An 11,845-nucleotide genomic window follows, 5' to 3' on the forward strand; every position below is an offset into this window, starting at 1 on the left:
AGCATGTGACCTCAAACTGTCCTGGTTCCTGTCTGCTTGGCAGCATCTCTCCTTGCCTGAGTCCAGCCTTTGTTTTTCCTTTGTCCCTCTGTCACTTCCACATTGAGACCCTCTTATTTGTCCTGTTACTGGCACAAACCTGTGCAAGACAATGCAGCCTGTCTGAAAATGGTTGCTCTTCATCCCACTCTGTAGTGACAGGAAAATCCCATGTTAATTCTGCAGGGGCTGGCTCTGGGCTTCCCTCCCTTTCCACTGGGCATGGACAGTGTTTCTGTAATGGAGTCCCTGTTTTGAGCTTATTCCCTGAAATCTCTTCCAAAGCCTGAGAAAAATGAACTTTTCATGTTCAAATACTGTCAGAGTTGGAGAGCTTGTAGTATCCATAGCAGCTCCCTCAGCTGCTGGTGCAGCAGTTTCTCCGTGCTGCCAACTGGTCCAAGGGGGATGGGGACCAGCTCATCCAACTGGAGCTTTGGCTGAGCAGTCAGGGTTGGGACGAGTGTGAGGGCCCAGCAGCACTTGTGCTTGTGTCACTGAGTCCTTCACCTGCACACAAGCAGGAGAGTTTTATTTTATACATGCAAATTATCTGGGGAGGCACTATAAAAATACAGTAAACCTGCCTGGCTGGCTGAGGGTACCTGCCAAGGCCTGGGATTCTCTCTGTTTGCTGGAACGCAGCTGAGGGATGATGCAAAAAACTTCACTGCAGAAGAGTCTGGACTTGTGTTGTCAATTCCTACTGTTGCTGAGTGTTTAATAGCAGGAGCCCAGCTCCCCCTTCTCCTGTCACTGGGGATCAGGAGGAATTTCAGTGAGGCCGTTGTGCTGGTGCGGTACAAGCAGAGTGTCAGTGCAATCAAACAGTCACAATGGCCCTGCTTAATCAGAGTGTACAGTTTATTTTTTACATAGTAAATTTGCTATGATCTAGGTCAGTGCTTGCAATACCAAATTCCCCTTCCAGAGCTGTTTGTTACACTGTCACAAACCCAAAGCTCACAAGGGCTCTCATACTTCCAGGTTGTAGGGTGTCCCTGGCCACCCTGAATTTTGGCACTCTGCTCTCCAGGAGAAAAAAGCTTGGATTTATTTCTCTGGCTTAAGCTTGCTGTCCATTGCTTTGCAAAGCTCAGAGTACCAAGTTTGCTTTTTTCTCCCACAAATTTCATTAATCATGAACTGCCTTTTGCTCCAAATAAGAAGGTCACAAGGAGAGCTGTGGTCAATAAGCACAGGCCAAAGGAGTAACTAGGAATATTGATTAGAAATGAAGGCCTGGTATAATAAACTGCTGTCTGGAAGGAAGGCTAAATGAACAGGGAGGGCCCTGGTCTGCTATTCCTGGGCTTTCAGAACTGAATAAGAAATTTTTTTTTTCTTATTTTTTAACTTTATTGAATCACCTGGTGGCAATAAATTACCAAATTTCCTGTCATTGCAATGCTCCAGCCTCTAAAAGTAGGACTTGACAGGTTTTTTTTCCCAGCCTCAGGCTTGGTTCAGAGCACCAGCCTGGTGTGCTCATGTGCTACCATTTGTCCTCGCCTACTTTCATATTAATTTGATGTGTCATTATAAAAATGGGGTGACTGAACAGCTTCAATTCTTGGCAAACTGAGTTTAATGGAGTTGGTGAGGAAAGCAAGCAGTAAAATTTGCTTCCTCCAGCAAGAGTTGGTGTGGCCCTGGTTTGTCAGGTTGAATTCCTCAGTGCCAGGTCACATTAAGTGATGCTTCAGGACAGGGCTGAGCTGTGGCTGCATGACATCAGAGCTGCAGAGAGTCCTGCAAGGTACTGCTGCTGAAATTCAGTGTGGTGAAAGCCTCTGTGATAACACTCGCTGTGAGACTGGTGGCTATGGCTGTAAATACATAGCTAGATTTCCTGGCAGTGCAGTAACAGATAGTGGCAGTTCACCAATGTGGTCCCCAGACCCACCCCCGTCCTGAAGCAGCTCTTGGCCAATACTGATGGGATTGTTGCTTACTATTATTATTTAATTTTATGCATATTTGCTCAGTGTTTCCAAAAGGGTGTCACGGCAGTGAGTTATGGGCTCTAATTCTTACGGCTTCTCTATTTTTCTGCAAAACCATATGGCACCTTATTTACTAACGGGTGTTGTGAATAATTAAAACTAAATTGCAACTCTCAAAAAAGGCGACCAGAGCAGAGGGAGTGAGCTCCTGACCTTGCTTCCTTGAAATGGGAGTGTTGGAGTTTCACTGTCTATCTCCCCACTCTTCTACATGGAAAGATTTTAAAGGCTCATGAGCAGATTTTTGGGAGCCACTGCAGCCAGGGCACTGAGGACCTCCATTACTGCTGTGCTCTCACGGCTGATCTATTATTACAGCCTCTTGCACTTTGTGCAAACCAATTAAAATGAATAAGTGTACTCTGATCTAATATTCAAGTCACTTTTTGGCACGCAATCATTCATCATAAATGCACATAAAACTAGAATTCAATTAATCAGCTCATACAAAGAGCCTGTCTCTTGCTATTTTTTCCTAGTACATTTTTTTTCTCTGAATAAAAATGTAATTGTCAGTGCAAAATATCAAACCAGAGCCACATAACAAATAACTATGGATTTGTAATTAAACCCAATAAAGCCTAAGATGGAGTATAAAAGGCAGAGAGCTAAAATCCAATTAAAACTTATTATAAGAAACACAATGCCAGGATTTTTTTTCAGGCGGAGAGCAGCATGCTCTGGTTGGTAACAAAACACCGGTATTGGATTTGATAATGAAGCCTGAGGAATGATTCTGGGAGTGTGGAGCAAACAGCTAATGGCAAGAGGAGACAGTGACATACGAGGGAGGCGCAGGAACGGCCCCGTTATCTGCTGCTGTAATCAGAGGCCGGTTATGGCTATTTCCCCTCCTGTCTGTGGCAGCACTTGACTCGGAAGAAACAAGTTATTAATTCTTGTTTCCCAGGATGGCAGATGGTATTACTTGCGTTTGTGTTTAGGTGAGGGGAGAGAGACATTTTTGAAGAGCTTTGGCCATTAGCGCAGGACACTGGAGTGGTGGGTGCCCGCCCTCGGGTGAGGGGTGTGGGGGTTCTGCTGAGCTGGGTGGGCAGGACTCACTGGAGAGGGGAGAAGGCAGTGTCTCCTCATGATCAGGGTCATGTTTCCAGCTCCAGCAAAGCCCATCCTGCTGCCCTCCTTGTCTGCCACGGTAGGTAATGAGGGAGCAGTGTTGGGTGAGTGATGACAGCTCTACTGTGCTTGCTACCCAGAGAGGGTGGAGTGACAGATGGGGGCTGCCCAGGAACCTGAGCCCTCTCTCCAAACCCAGGGCTCAGCCTTCTTTGGGGAGCACAGAAAAGCCTGGACTGAGCCCTACTTCCTTTGGAGCAGACACACCCTGCTGGTGCTCCAACCTCCTTCCCAGTGTAAGTGCTGTGCCTGGGATTTTACCTTTTCTTCTCCCAGCTCTCCAGTTTTTAGTGCAATAAACATTCACTCAAGCAGAAGGAGGGAGTCTTTCTGGTGGTTAGAACGGATGAGAGAGGGGAAAGCCCCTTGTTTTGGGTGATACCTCAAAGAATATTGTGAGTTTTTGAGAAGGACCTTCATCCCTCCTCATGAAGCAGGTCAATGCCTTGGTGTTTAACCTGCAGTTTGTACTCACTTCTCCTGAGCCCAGGAAGTGCTTGAAGGACCAAATCCATTTGACTGGGTCACTGCCTGGGAGAGGTGAGCAGAAGGTTCACTCTTGAGCACCTCAGGGGCTGGTGCACCTGCTGGCAATGCCAAGGCACCTCCAGGAGCAGCCAGTGCTCTGTGGGCTCACTGCTGCCCTGTGAACTGCATCTGTCAGTGCCCTGTGTACCCACTGACTGATCCTGGCTGCTATTTGCCTCTTGAGGTTGTTTATCATGCCTGGAAACATCACAGAGGTTCGATCTCCCAGCCCTCACTGCCAGCATCCTTCATCCTCCTCTGCATGCCTGGCTGGGGACATTGGGGCTGGAAAGGGATCAGTACTATTGGCCAAGGAAGGACCTTCACCATGGTGAGCAGCCTGAGGGGGAGAGATGTCACTGCTGCCTCTGGGAAAGAGGAAAAATAAGAAACCTTCAACCTTGTCTAACACTGAGTTCACACACTGGCCTGACTGTAATCGCTATTTCTCAAACAGAAATGGTTACAAATATAAATTGTGTTGTTGGATTTTTTCTTTCATTTTGTTCCCGGTCAGAAAGCTTCTTAGATGTGGAAAATAAACACTTGAAGTTAACCTACTCTGAAAACATCTGGACTTTGGCTTAAAATGGAGAAAAAAATAGAAATAGACTAGATTTTTCTTCCCAGATTTCTCATTGTTGCAAAATAACTGTAATTATTCCCTTTTTTTTTGTTATTGAGTTCTTCCATTCTGCAACATATAATTCTCTTAACTAGCAGAGTATGCCTGGCCTTTCATTTCATCCTGACCCTAATCTTTTGTAAAAATTTGATTATAGGCACAACTCCCATGTGCCTCTTTTTCGTCTTTGTAGCATTAATGGTCTATTGAATAATTCCCAACAGATTTGTTTATCCCTTTTCTTTTGCTAATGGTTGTCACTAGTTTTGCAGCTTTGGTGTTTCTTCACCTCCATGTGGCTCTCGTGTGGATCAGCCTGAGCAAAGCTGAGAACATCAGCCAGGGTTGCTGATGTATCAAACAGCATATGCTGCTGCCCTTGACTTCCCTGGCTCTCATCTGTGTCTTAGCACCCAACATCCCCCCCAGACCTCACCCTTTTTGTTCCTCATGGTGGTGAGGGCTCCCTGGAGAGAGAACCCCTGGTTTGTGCACTTCATGAGGAAGCTGCATAAGGCAAAAGGCATTAATGGGTTAAATACTGAAATCTTCTGCAGCCAAAATTTGAGACATTTTTTTCAAAACAGCTCTTCTGTGACTGTAAGTGTCTGAAGTGGTTTTGAGCTCTTTGGGAAGTGCAGGCACTCACAGTGTGACCTTGGAGCAAGAATGAAAGGATGAACAGTCACGGACACCACAGACAACTCCAGCTGGTCCCAGTTACCACTAGCTCTTAGGAAATCCTTCATTAGGATTCAGATATAATATAATCTTTCTTTTTCAGCTCTTATTAACAACACCTGTAACAAAGCAATAGGGGAGTGAGGTGGTTCTTCTCACCAGCTGAAGAGTCAGAGACAGTCACCTGAAATGAGAGAGGGAACAAGATTCCAATTTGTGTGGCTGTATTCAGGATGGGAAGAATACACTGTCTCTGGTATTTTATTATTGAAACAAAATCCTGAGCACTCGGCCTAGCACTCTTATAATAACTAACTGTCAAACACAGTTATTTAACATAAATTAAGTGGTAAATAAGAAGTATTAAAGTTGTGTGGTGCAAACAGCAGCAAGCAGTAATTTCGGGTAGAGATAAAATCCCAGTGTTCAGCTGTTTGTGTCTTACAGCCACATCCATCCTGAGATGTCTTCTGCTGTCTATTAATTCACTTACCACACAAGTCCTGTCTCAGAACTCTGACCCTCATTTAGCAGCTTTAACCCCAGCCCGTTTCCCTGGTAGTTAATAACATCCCTGCCCAGGTGCTCGTGATGTGTGATCCATCCTCACTCTGCAGGCTCTTCTTTAACAATTAACAGCATTAACAACACTCTCAGTATCATGTCAGTGGCTCAGTCATAACTGAGGCTTTGTGCTGGGGCTATAATTAAAACCATCTGTTTGAAGGTTTCTGTTCTCTGTGTCTTGCTGGTGGAGCTTCCATCTCCTGCTCCTGGAGGAGAATGGAGAGCTCATGGAGAATTTCTTCCCTATATCCCACCTAACTCTGCTCTCTGTCAGTGGGAAGTCATTCCCCCTTGTCCTGTCCCTCCAGGCTCTTGTCCAAAGTCCCTCTCCAGCTCTCTTGGATCCCTTTGAGCCACTGGAAGGGACTCTAAGGTCTCCCTGGAGCCTTCTCTTCTCCAGGCTGAACAGACCCATCTCTCCCAGCCTGTCTCCATAGGACAAGTATTTGGGTGCTTAGCAGGGATTGTATTGTGCTGAATTCTGATGACTCCCATACTGGGAAGCATGGATTCTCCACAGCCAGGCTGAGGAGGTGATGGGCTGAGGGGTTATTATGAAGTTAGAGGGAATCCATTTCTCAGCTGTCTTCAGGATGGAGGGGAGTGCTCGCCTCCTTCCTCACAGGTACCAAAGGCTTTCTCAGGGAATTCTACAGCTGGTTGTGGAGTCGAGAATGACTGTTTGGAAGCAGTGGCCAGCCTGGCCTTGGTACCTTGTGCTGGACACACAAGGGGGATGCCCTTTGTGTGAGGGGCTGATGTTCTGCCCTTCCTTGGGAGATTCATTTTGGCTTCACCCCCAGCCAGCACCCACTGCCGGCATCACTGCACAGGCTCCCTAGACCCTGCAGAATTATGCATACGAGCTGCTTCTGAAATTAGCTGCACATGTTTATATTAACATGCAAATAAAGCAGCTTCAAATAAACCAAAATCTGAAAATGTCTCTTCATTAAGTTCGGGTTTATGGCATAATTGATTTGGGGGGGCTGTGCGTGGCTGGCGCCGGCTCTGATTACCTTCCTGACACAGAAGGGATCCACAACAATCACACTGATAACAACCCATTAAACATATTCAATTAAATTACTGGTAATTCTGAAATGGCTCAATATTGCACATGGGTTCGTTTAATTTTTATGTAAATTCTATCCCTGATTTTGCGAAGTCTTAATAGTTTAACAGCAGATTAGGCTAAATTATTTTAATTGAATTTTATGTGAATTTTTTCCTTCTGCCTTTAAGGAACACATTCATAAAGATTTTTCTTTTGCGTGTTGTGCACAGGGAGAAATGGATGCTGGTGCTGGCTCTTCAGCTTCGCTTTAGGCCACACATTTGAAATCCAGGTAAATCAAAATGTTGCTCTTTTCACATGGGATGTTCAAATCAGGAAGATAAATGCTGGCTTTGGAAATGGAACTAGGGGAGAGCAAAGGAGGGATCAAATTTGGGTACACTTATTCTCAAGGGTGAATAGTCTGAGGGTTTGGGCTATTTCTTATCTTAGGTGGATTTTTGCATTGTTCAGATTTAGATCAGAATTCTTTATTTATTATTTTTTTTTATTCCATATTTATTAGTTAGATGACATGTTGGAACCATTTCTCACTGACCCCTTGCTTAGAAATAGCATCTAAATGGCACCTAAAGACTGGCATTGCCAGTATCCATCTCCATGGGCTCCACTTTATGTTCCCACGTGGACACCAAATCTGTGCCTTGTGTGGCAGCACTGGTTGGTGCAACCCATGCTGTGACACCCATGTGGAGCCACCAGGATGGGGGCATGTGGCATTCAGGGATGGTGATGTGATTTATTCTGTTTGGTTCTATAAGCTTTGCTTTCTGTTTGTGTCTCTCTTTTCCTGTAATTATTCTATTAGTACAATATTTTAAACGTCTTAACAAAAAAAAATGTCAAAGGATTTCTCCTTGGGTAAGTGTGCCAACAGTAATCACTGCTATGTCTGGAACTACTGGAATAAAAGAAGTGTCTTGCTGCTAATGATCCCTCATTTGTATTAAAGTCATTTCTGCAGTTATTTCAACTAATGCTTGTCTGCTATGTTGGATTCTGGAATCCAAGTACGCATGGAAAAGGCTGAGCTGTTCTACTCTGTTCCCCATGGCTCTGTCAGTCCAGAGCCTGAGAGCACCGTGTGCTTACAGAGGTCATTTCAGGAGATTGGGGACACCTGTAGTGGAAATGAATAGTGGGAATTACACAGATCCAAGATCCGAATCCACCTGACCCCAGAGAAGGCACCTGAACCCCTGGCCATGGAAATCTCTTTTTTTTGCCTTTTCCCTTTTTTCCTTTCCAAGAAGAAGCAGCCTCAAGTTGCACTAGAGGAAGTTTACATCAGGTATTAGGAAAAGAAATTTCACAGAAAGGGTTGTTAAGCATTGGAAGGAGCTGCCCAGGGAAGTTGTGGAGTCACCATCCTTGGACGTGTTCAAAAAATGTGTGGATGTGACACATATTTTAATTTAATGGTGAACATGTGGTGGTGCTGGGCTGACAGTTGGTAGTTGAACTTGATGGAGCAGGTGCAGAAGGTGGTGGGACATCCCTTCCTACCCTCAAGTCCCACCTCTCCTGCACAGTTTACCCTTACCCAGTGACAGCTGCACATTTCTGTGGTTGGTTTCTGTCCAAAAGGCAGCTGGGATGTCTCTTGCCTGCAGTTGGGGGTTTGGAATTGTGATGTTAAATGATCTCACTTATCAACCACTTTCGCTGTGAAATCAGATGTTTGTGTGGGGCCACAACTCTAACAGGGCTTAAGCCACAACTTTGAAATGGTTTTATAAATGCTCCTGAATTATTCAATGTAGAAAAGGCCCAATTAGCTTAATTGACAAATGAATCAGTCTATTGATGGCACCTGGCATTGTGAGTGAACCAATGAGGGCAGGGGAGGGCCTGGCAGTGCCAGGAAGGGTATAAAGGGGCTACATGGGCTGAGGGAGTTCCTGCAGCTTGTGAGTGTCTGGGGAGATGCACAACTTTTTAAAGCCCTTGGTCCAAGAAAAACTTTGCTGTTTGAGGTTTGTTTCTTTTAAGCATTTCTATTTTCAAGAGACGTTTAGATACCAGAACACAGTTATTTTTAGATCCATTTAGGAGCATGTTTTTGTGAGGCTACTGTTTTCCAGCTCCATTAACGAGCTTTCTGGGGAAGCCGCTGCGTCCCAGAGCTCCCTGAAGACATTCCTGAGAGCCTGGTAGTGTAAAGCTCTGGAAATGAGCAGATGAGACTGTGAGTCATGACTGTTGTCCTAATGCACTGCAAAGTGATCAGTGGTGATGGGTAATCGGGGTGTATTTCAGTGAAGAGCCTCAGGAATATTCGTGAGCTTGGGGCTGAGCCATCTGTGCAATCCCAGGTACCAAAGATCTACTAATTCATTCAACCCAGTGATTTGTACTTCTGGTGGCTGGTTGCAAGAAACCAGCCGAGGAAAAATCGGTTTGAGGCATATGCAGATAATATTTTGAGTGTGAAATATGTCCCAATACAATTCTTGTTTTAAAAAGAGAAAAACATGACTTTTAAAATCGGACAAATGGACTCACATTAAGCAGAATATTTCCAAATGTTCAAGCCAAGTGAAGTCAGAATTTGGTTATTTTTCCTCAGAGAGATAAGTTTAGATTTAAATTAATTCAAAACATTAGTTGAAGACTTTTTTTACTCAGGAAATCTTCTACAGACCTTGGACAGAATGATTTTTTTCAGATGTTGCTGTATCCTGTCTGGCTCAGTCACACAGCCTCAGATCTCGTGCCTCAGTTTCCCCTCAGGGAGGTGTTTGGCAGCTCTGAGGTTCTCTGGGCTGTGGGGCTGTCAGTGGGACTGGGATAGGGGCACGAGGAGGGACAGGCTGTCAGTGGGACAGGGACAGGAGCCTAGAGGGGCCAGATCCTGCCCCTCACTTCTCTTCTCGACCAGGAGGGAGGGACCAGGGACTGTGCAGCTCCTGCCTTAGCGCCTTCAAGGCCTTAATTAGCAAGGCAGTGGAGAGGATTTTCTTTGTCTGATGAGAAAGTTGTCTGGCTTTTGTGTTTACTGTTGTTTGGCACAAACCCCCTCCTGTGGTGTTGCATTTTTAGCTCCCAATACACCCCTTGAGTGACTGTTGGTGCAGTGCTGGGAGCAGCTGTGCTGAGGTCTGGGGCAGCTGGACAGGACAGAAGTCTTCAAAACCCTTAATCTAGAGAAATAATATTTATTTATGTTTTTTAATGGAAGAAGATGAAATCTGAGCTCTCCATGTTCCTCATATCCTAGACTGGAGTTGTCTATGGTCAGGGATTCTCTGATTTCCTGCTCACCATTGTCCACACACACATCCCTTCTGCTGTTCTTTGGGAACGGTACAAAACCACATCTGATTTTTTTTCTTTAAACACAAGTTACAGCTATGTGGGGGCCTTGTGAAGGATGTTGATGGGTCATTGGGAGAATTTACTTGAGTCATTGTGAAAGGCAATTGCAGCCCTCAGCCCAAGGCTTCCAGCTTTGGTTCATAAAGCCAAAGGCACCGTGTAGCTTATGTGTGTCTGAATGTCTTTAAGGCTCTCCTGTGACCTTTAGGGGTTGGCCAGTCCTAATTGCTCCTTAATTTCGTTATCCATCATCATGGGCACAGAGCTGCCCTGGTAATGGGTGGCTGGAGCTGTGGCCAAGCCCCAGGTGCTTTGTGTTACCTGATAAATGGTCAATCCTGCTCCTGGCACAGGGGCTGGAGGCTCTTAATTCACCTTGGCATTTTCAAAGGGAATTTTGAGCAAACCTTTGGAGACCTGACCTGAGTGTCCTGCCTTGCAGTCTTTGGTCCTGTGCAGGGCAGGAGGTCAGGGGGATGAGCCCCTGGGGTCTCTGGCTGTGAACATCCCCCTCCAGCTGGGCAAGGCTGGGGCACCAGCAGATATCAATATTTCATACACTGGCAGAGAGGAGGTGGCAAACTCAGGGCAGAAATGAAAATGTGTGCAAACACAGGCGCAATTTTCAGAAGTTACATTTTTAAAAATAAATGTGAAAATATGTAAACTAACTTGGCAAAACTGAACAAGCTGCAAAGGTTGGATGGGAGGAAAACTGACTTACTCCAACAATGATTAAAAAGTAAAATGTGACCACCAAAAGAAATGGGGATTTGGGAACATGATGAATGTGGAAATTAATGGGGTTTTGGTTATGTCTTTCCTTTTCCTGTTAGAGAAGCACATCAGTATGGAAAGCTGTTAGGCTGTGGAAGCTTACGCTGAATGCTAAGTCCCTGATACCTGAGGTGATTGGCAGGGGCTGGATGTGTCCCCAGAATGAAGAGAGGTCATGAAAGCATGTTGGAAGGGAGTTCAGCTCCTTGTTGGTTTGACTGTGATATTTAGATGGCTCCTGCATTTGCTGGGCTTTTTGTTGCAATCTTCTTTTGTCATGTGTGGTTGTTTTTTTTTTTTGGCTTTTCAGTTATTTTTTCAAGGACTAATTAGAGAATTAGGAACACTCACCTCCCACGCATCAATTTGTCATGTTCTGCTTTGCCACAGTAATTTCAATAACGGATTTTGTAATCTCCCTCTGATGCAGAGTCAGTTTAACACAGACACACCTGAAGCAGAAATGTGTTATTACAAATTCTCAGCTGGAAAGGGGGAAAACACAGCAAAGTCGTGCACGTGAACTTGTTTACAAATAGAAACACCTTTCCCATGCCTGTAATGGAGCGGGAGTGTTTCTTGGAAAGAGTTCATTTTGGTACCTCGCTATTTCTGAGCGGGTGGGATGAGCAGGGGGGAGCAGTGAGGGGTATCCCCCAGGCTGAGGCTGTGCTCTCTCAACAAGAGAGGTTTTCTAGTTCCTAAATCTGTATCCATTAACTTTGAAAGTATTTTTAGCAGCTCAATGTAAAGAAATCTTCGCTGACAATTCTTTATTAAATTATACATACAGATACTAAGGTGCAGAATAGGCTCAGTGTGAGGGGTAAGAGTGATGCACAGCCAAATGTGGTTCACCATTTGCTTAGTCTTTATGTTTTATGTCAGAGCCTTTTAATATAATTTAATTTTGCCATTAGTTTCTAAAACCTGCCGTGTCTGAAATCCCACATATTAAGAAGACCTGTTTAATGATGATATATCCAATCTTTTCTCCCTTTGTGATATTAATTCTCGAAAATGAAAATTAAAAAGAGGCGATGAATGTTATTTCAGTGAATTTACTGGAAGCAATTAAACTACAAACAC

This window comes from Chiroxiphia lanceolata, chromosome 15 (genome assembly GCF_009829145.1).
Source record: "Chiroxiphia lanceolata isolate bChiLan1 chromosome 15, bChiLan1.pri, whole genome shotgun sequence".
NCBI classification, from domain to species: Eukaryota; Metazoa; Chordata; class Aves; order Passeriformes; family Pipridae; genus Chiroxiphia; species Chiroxiphia lanceolata.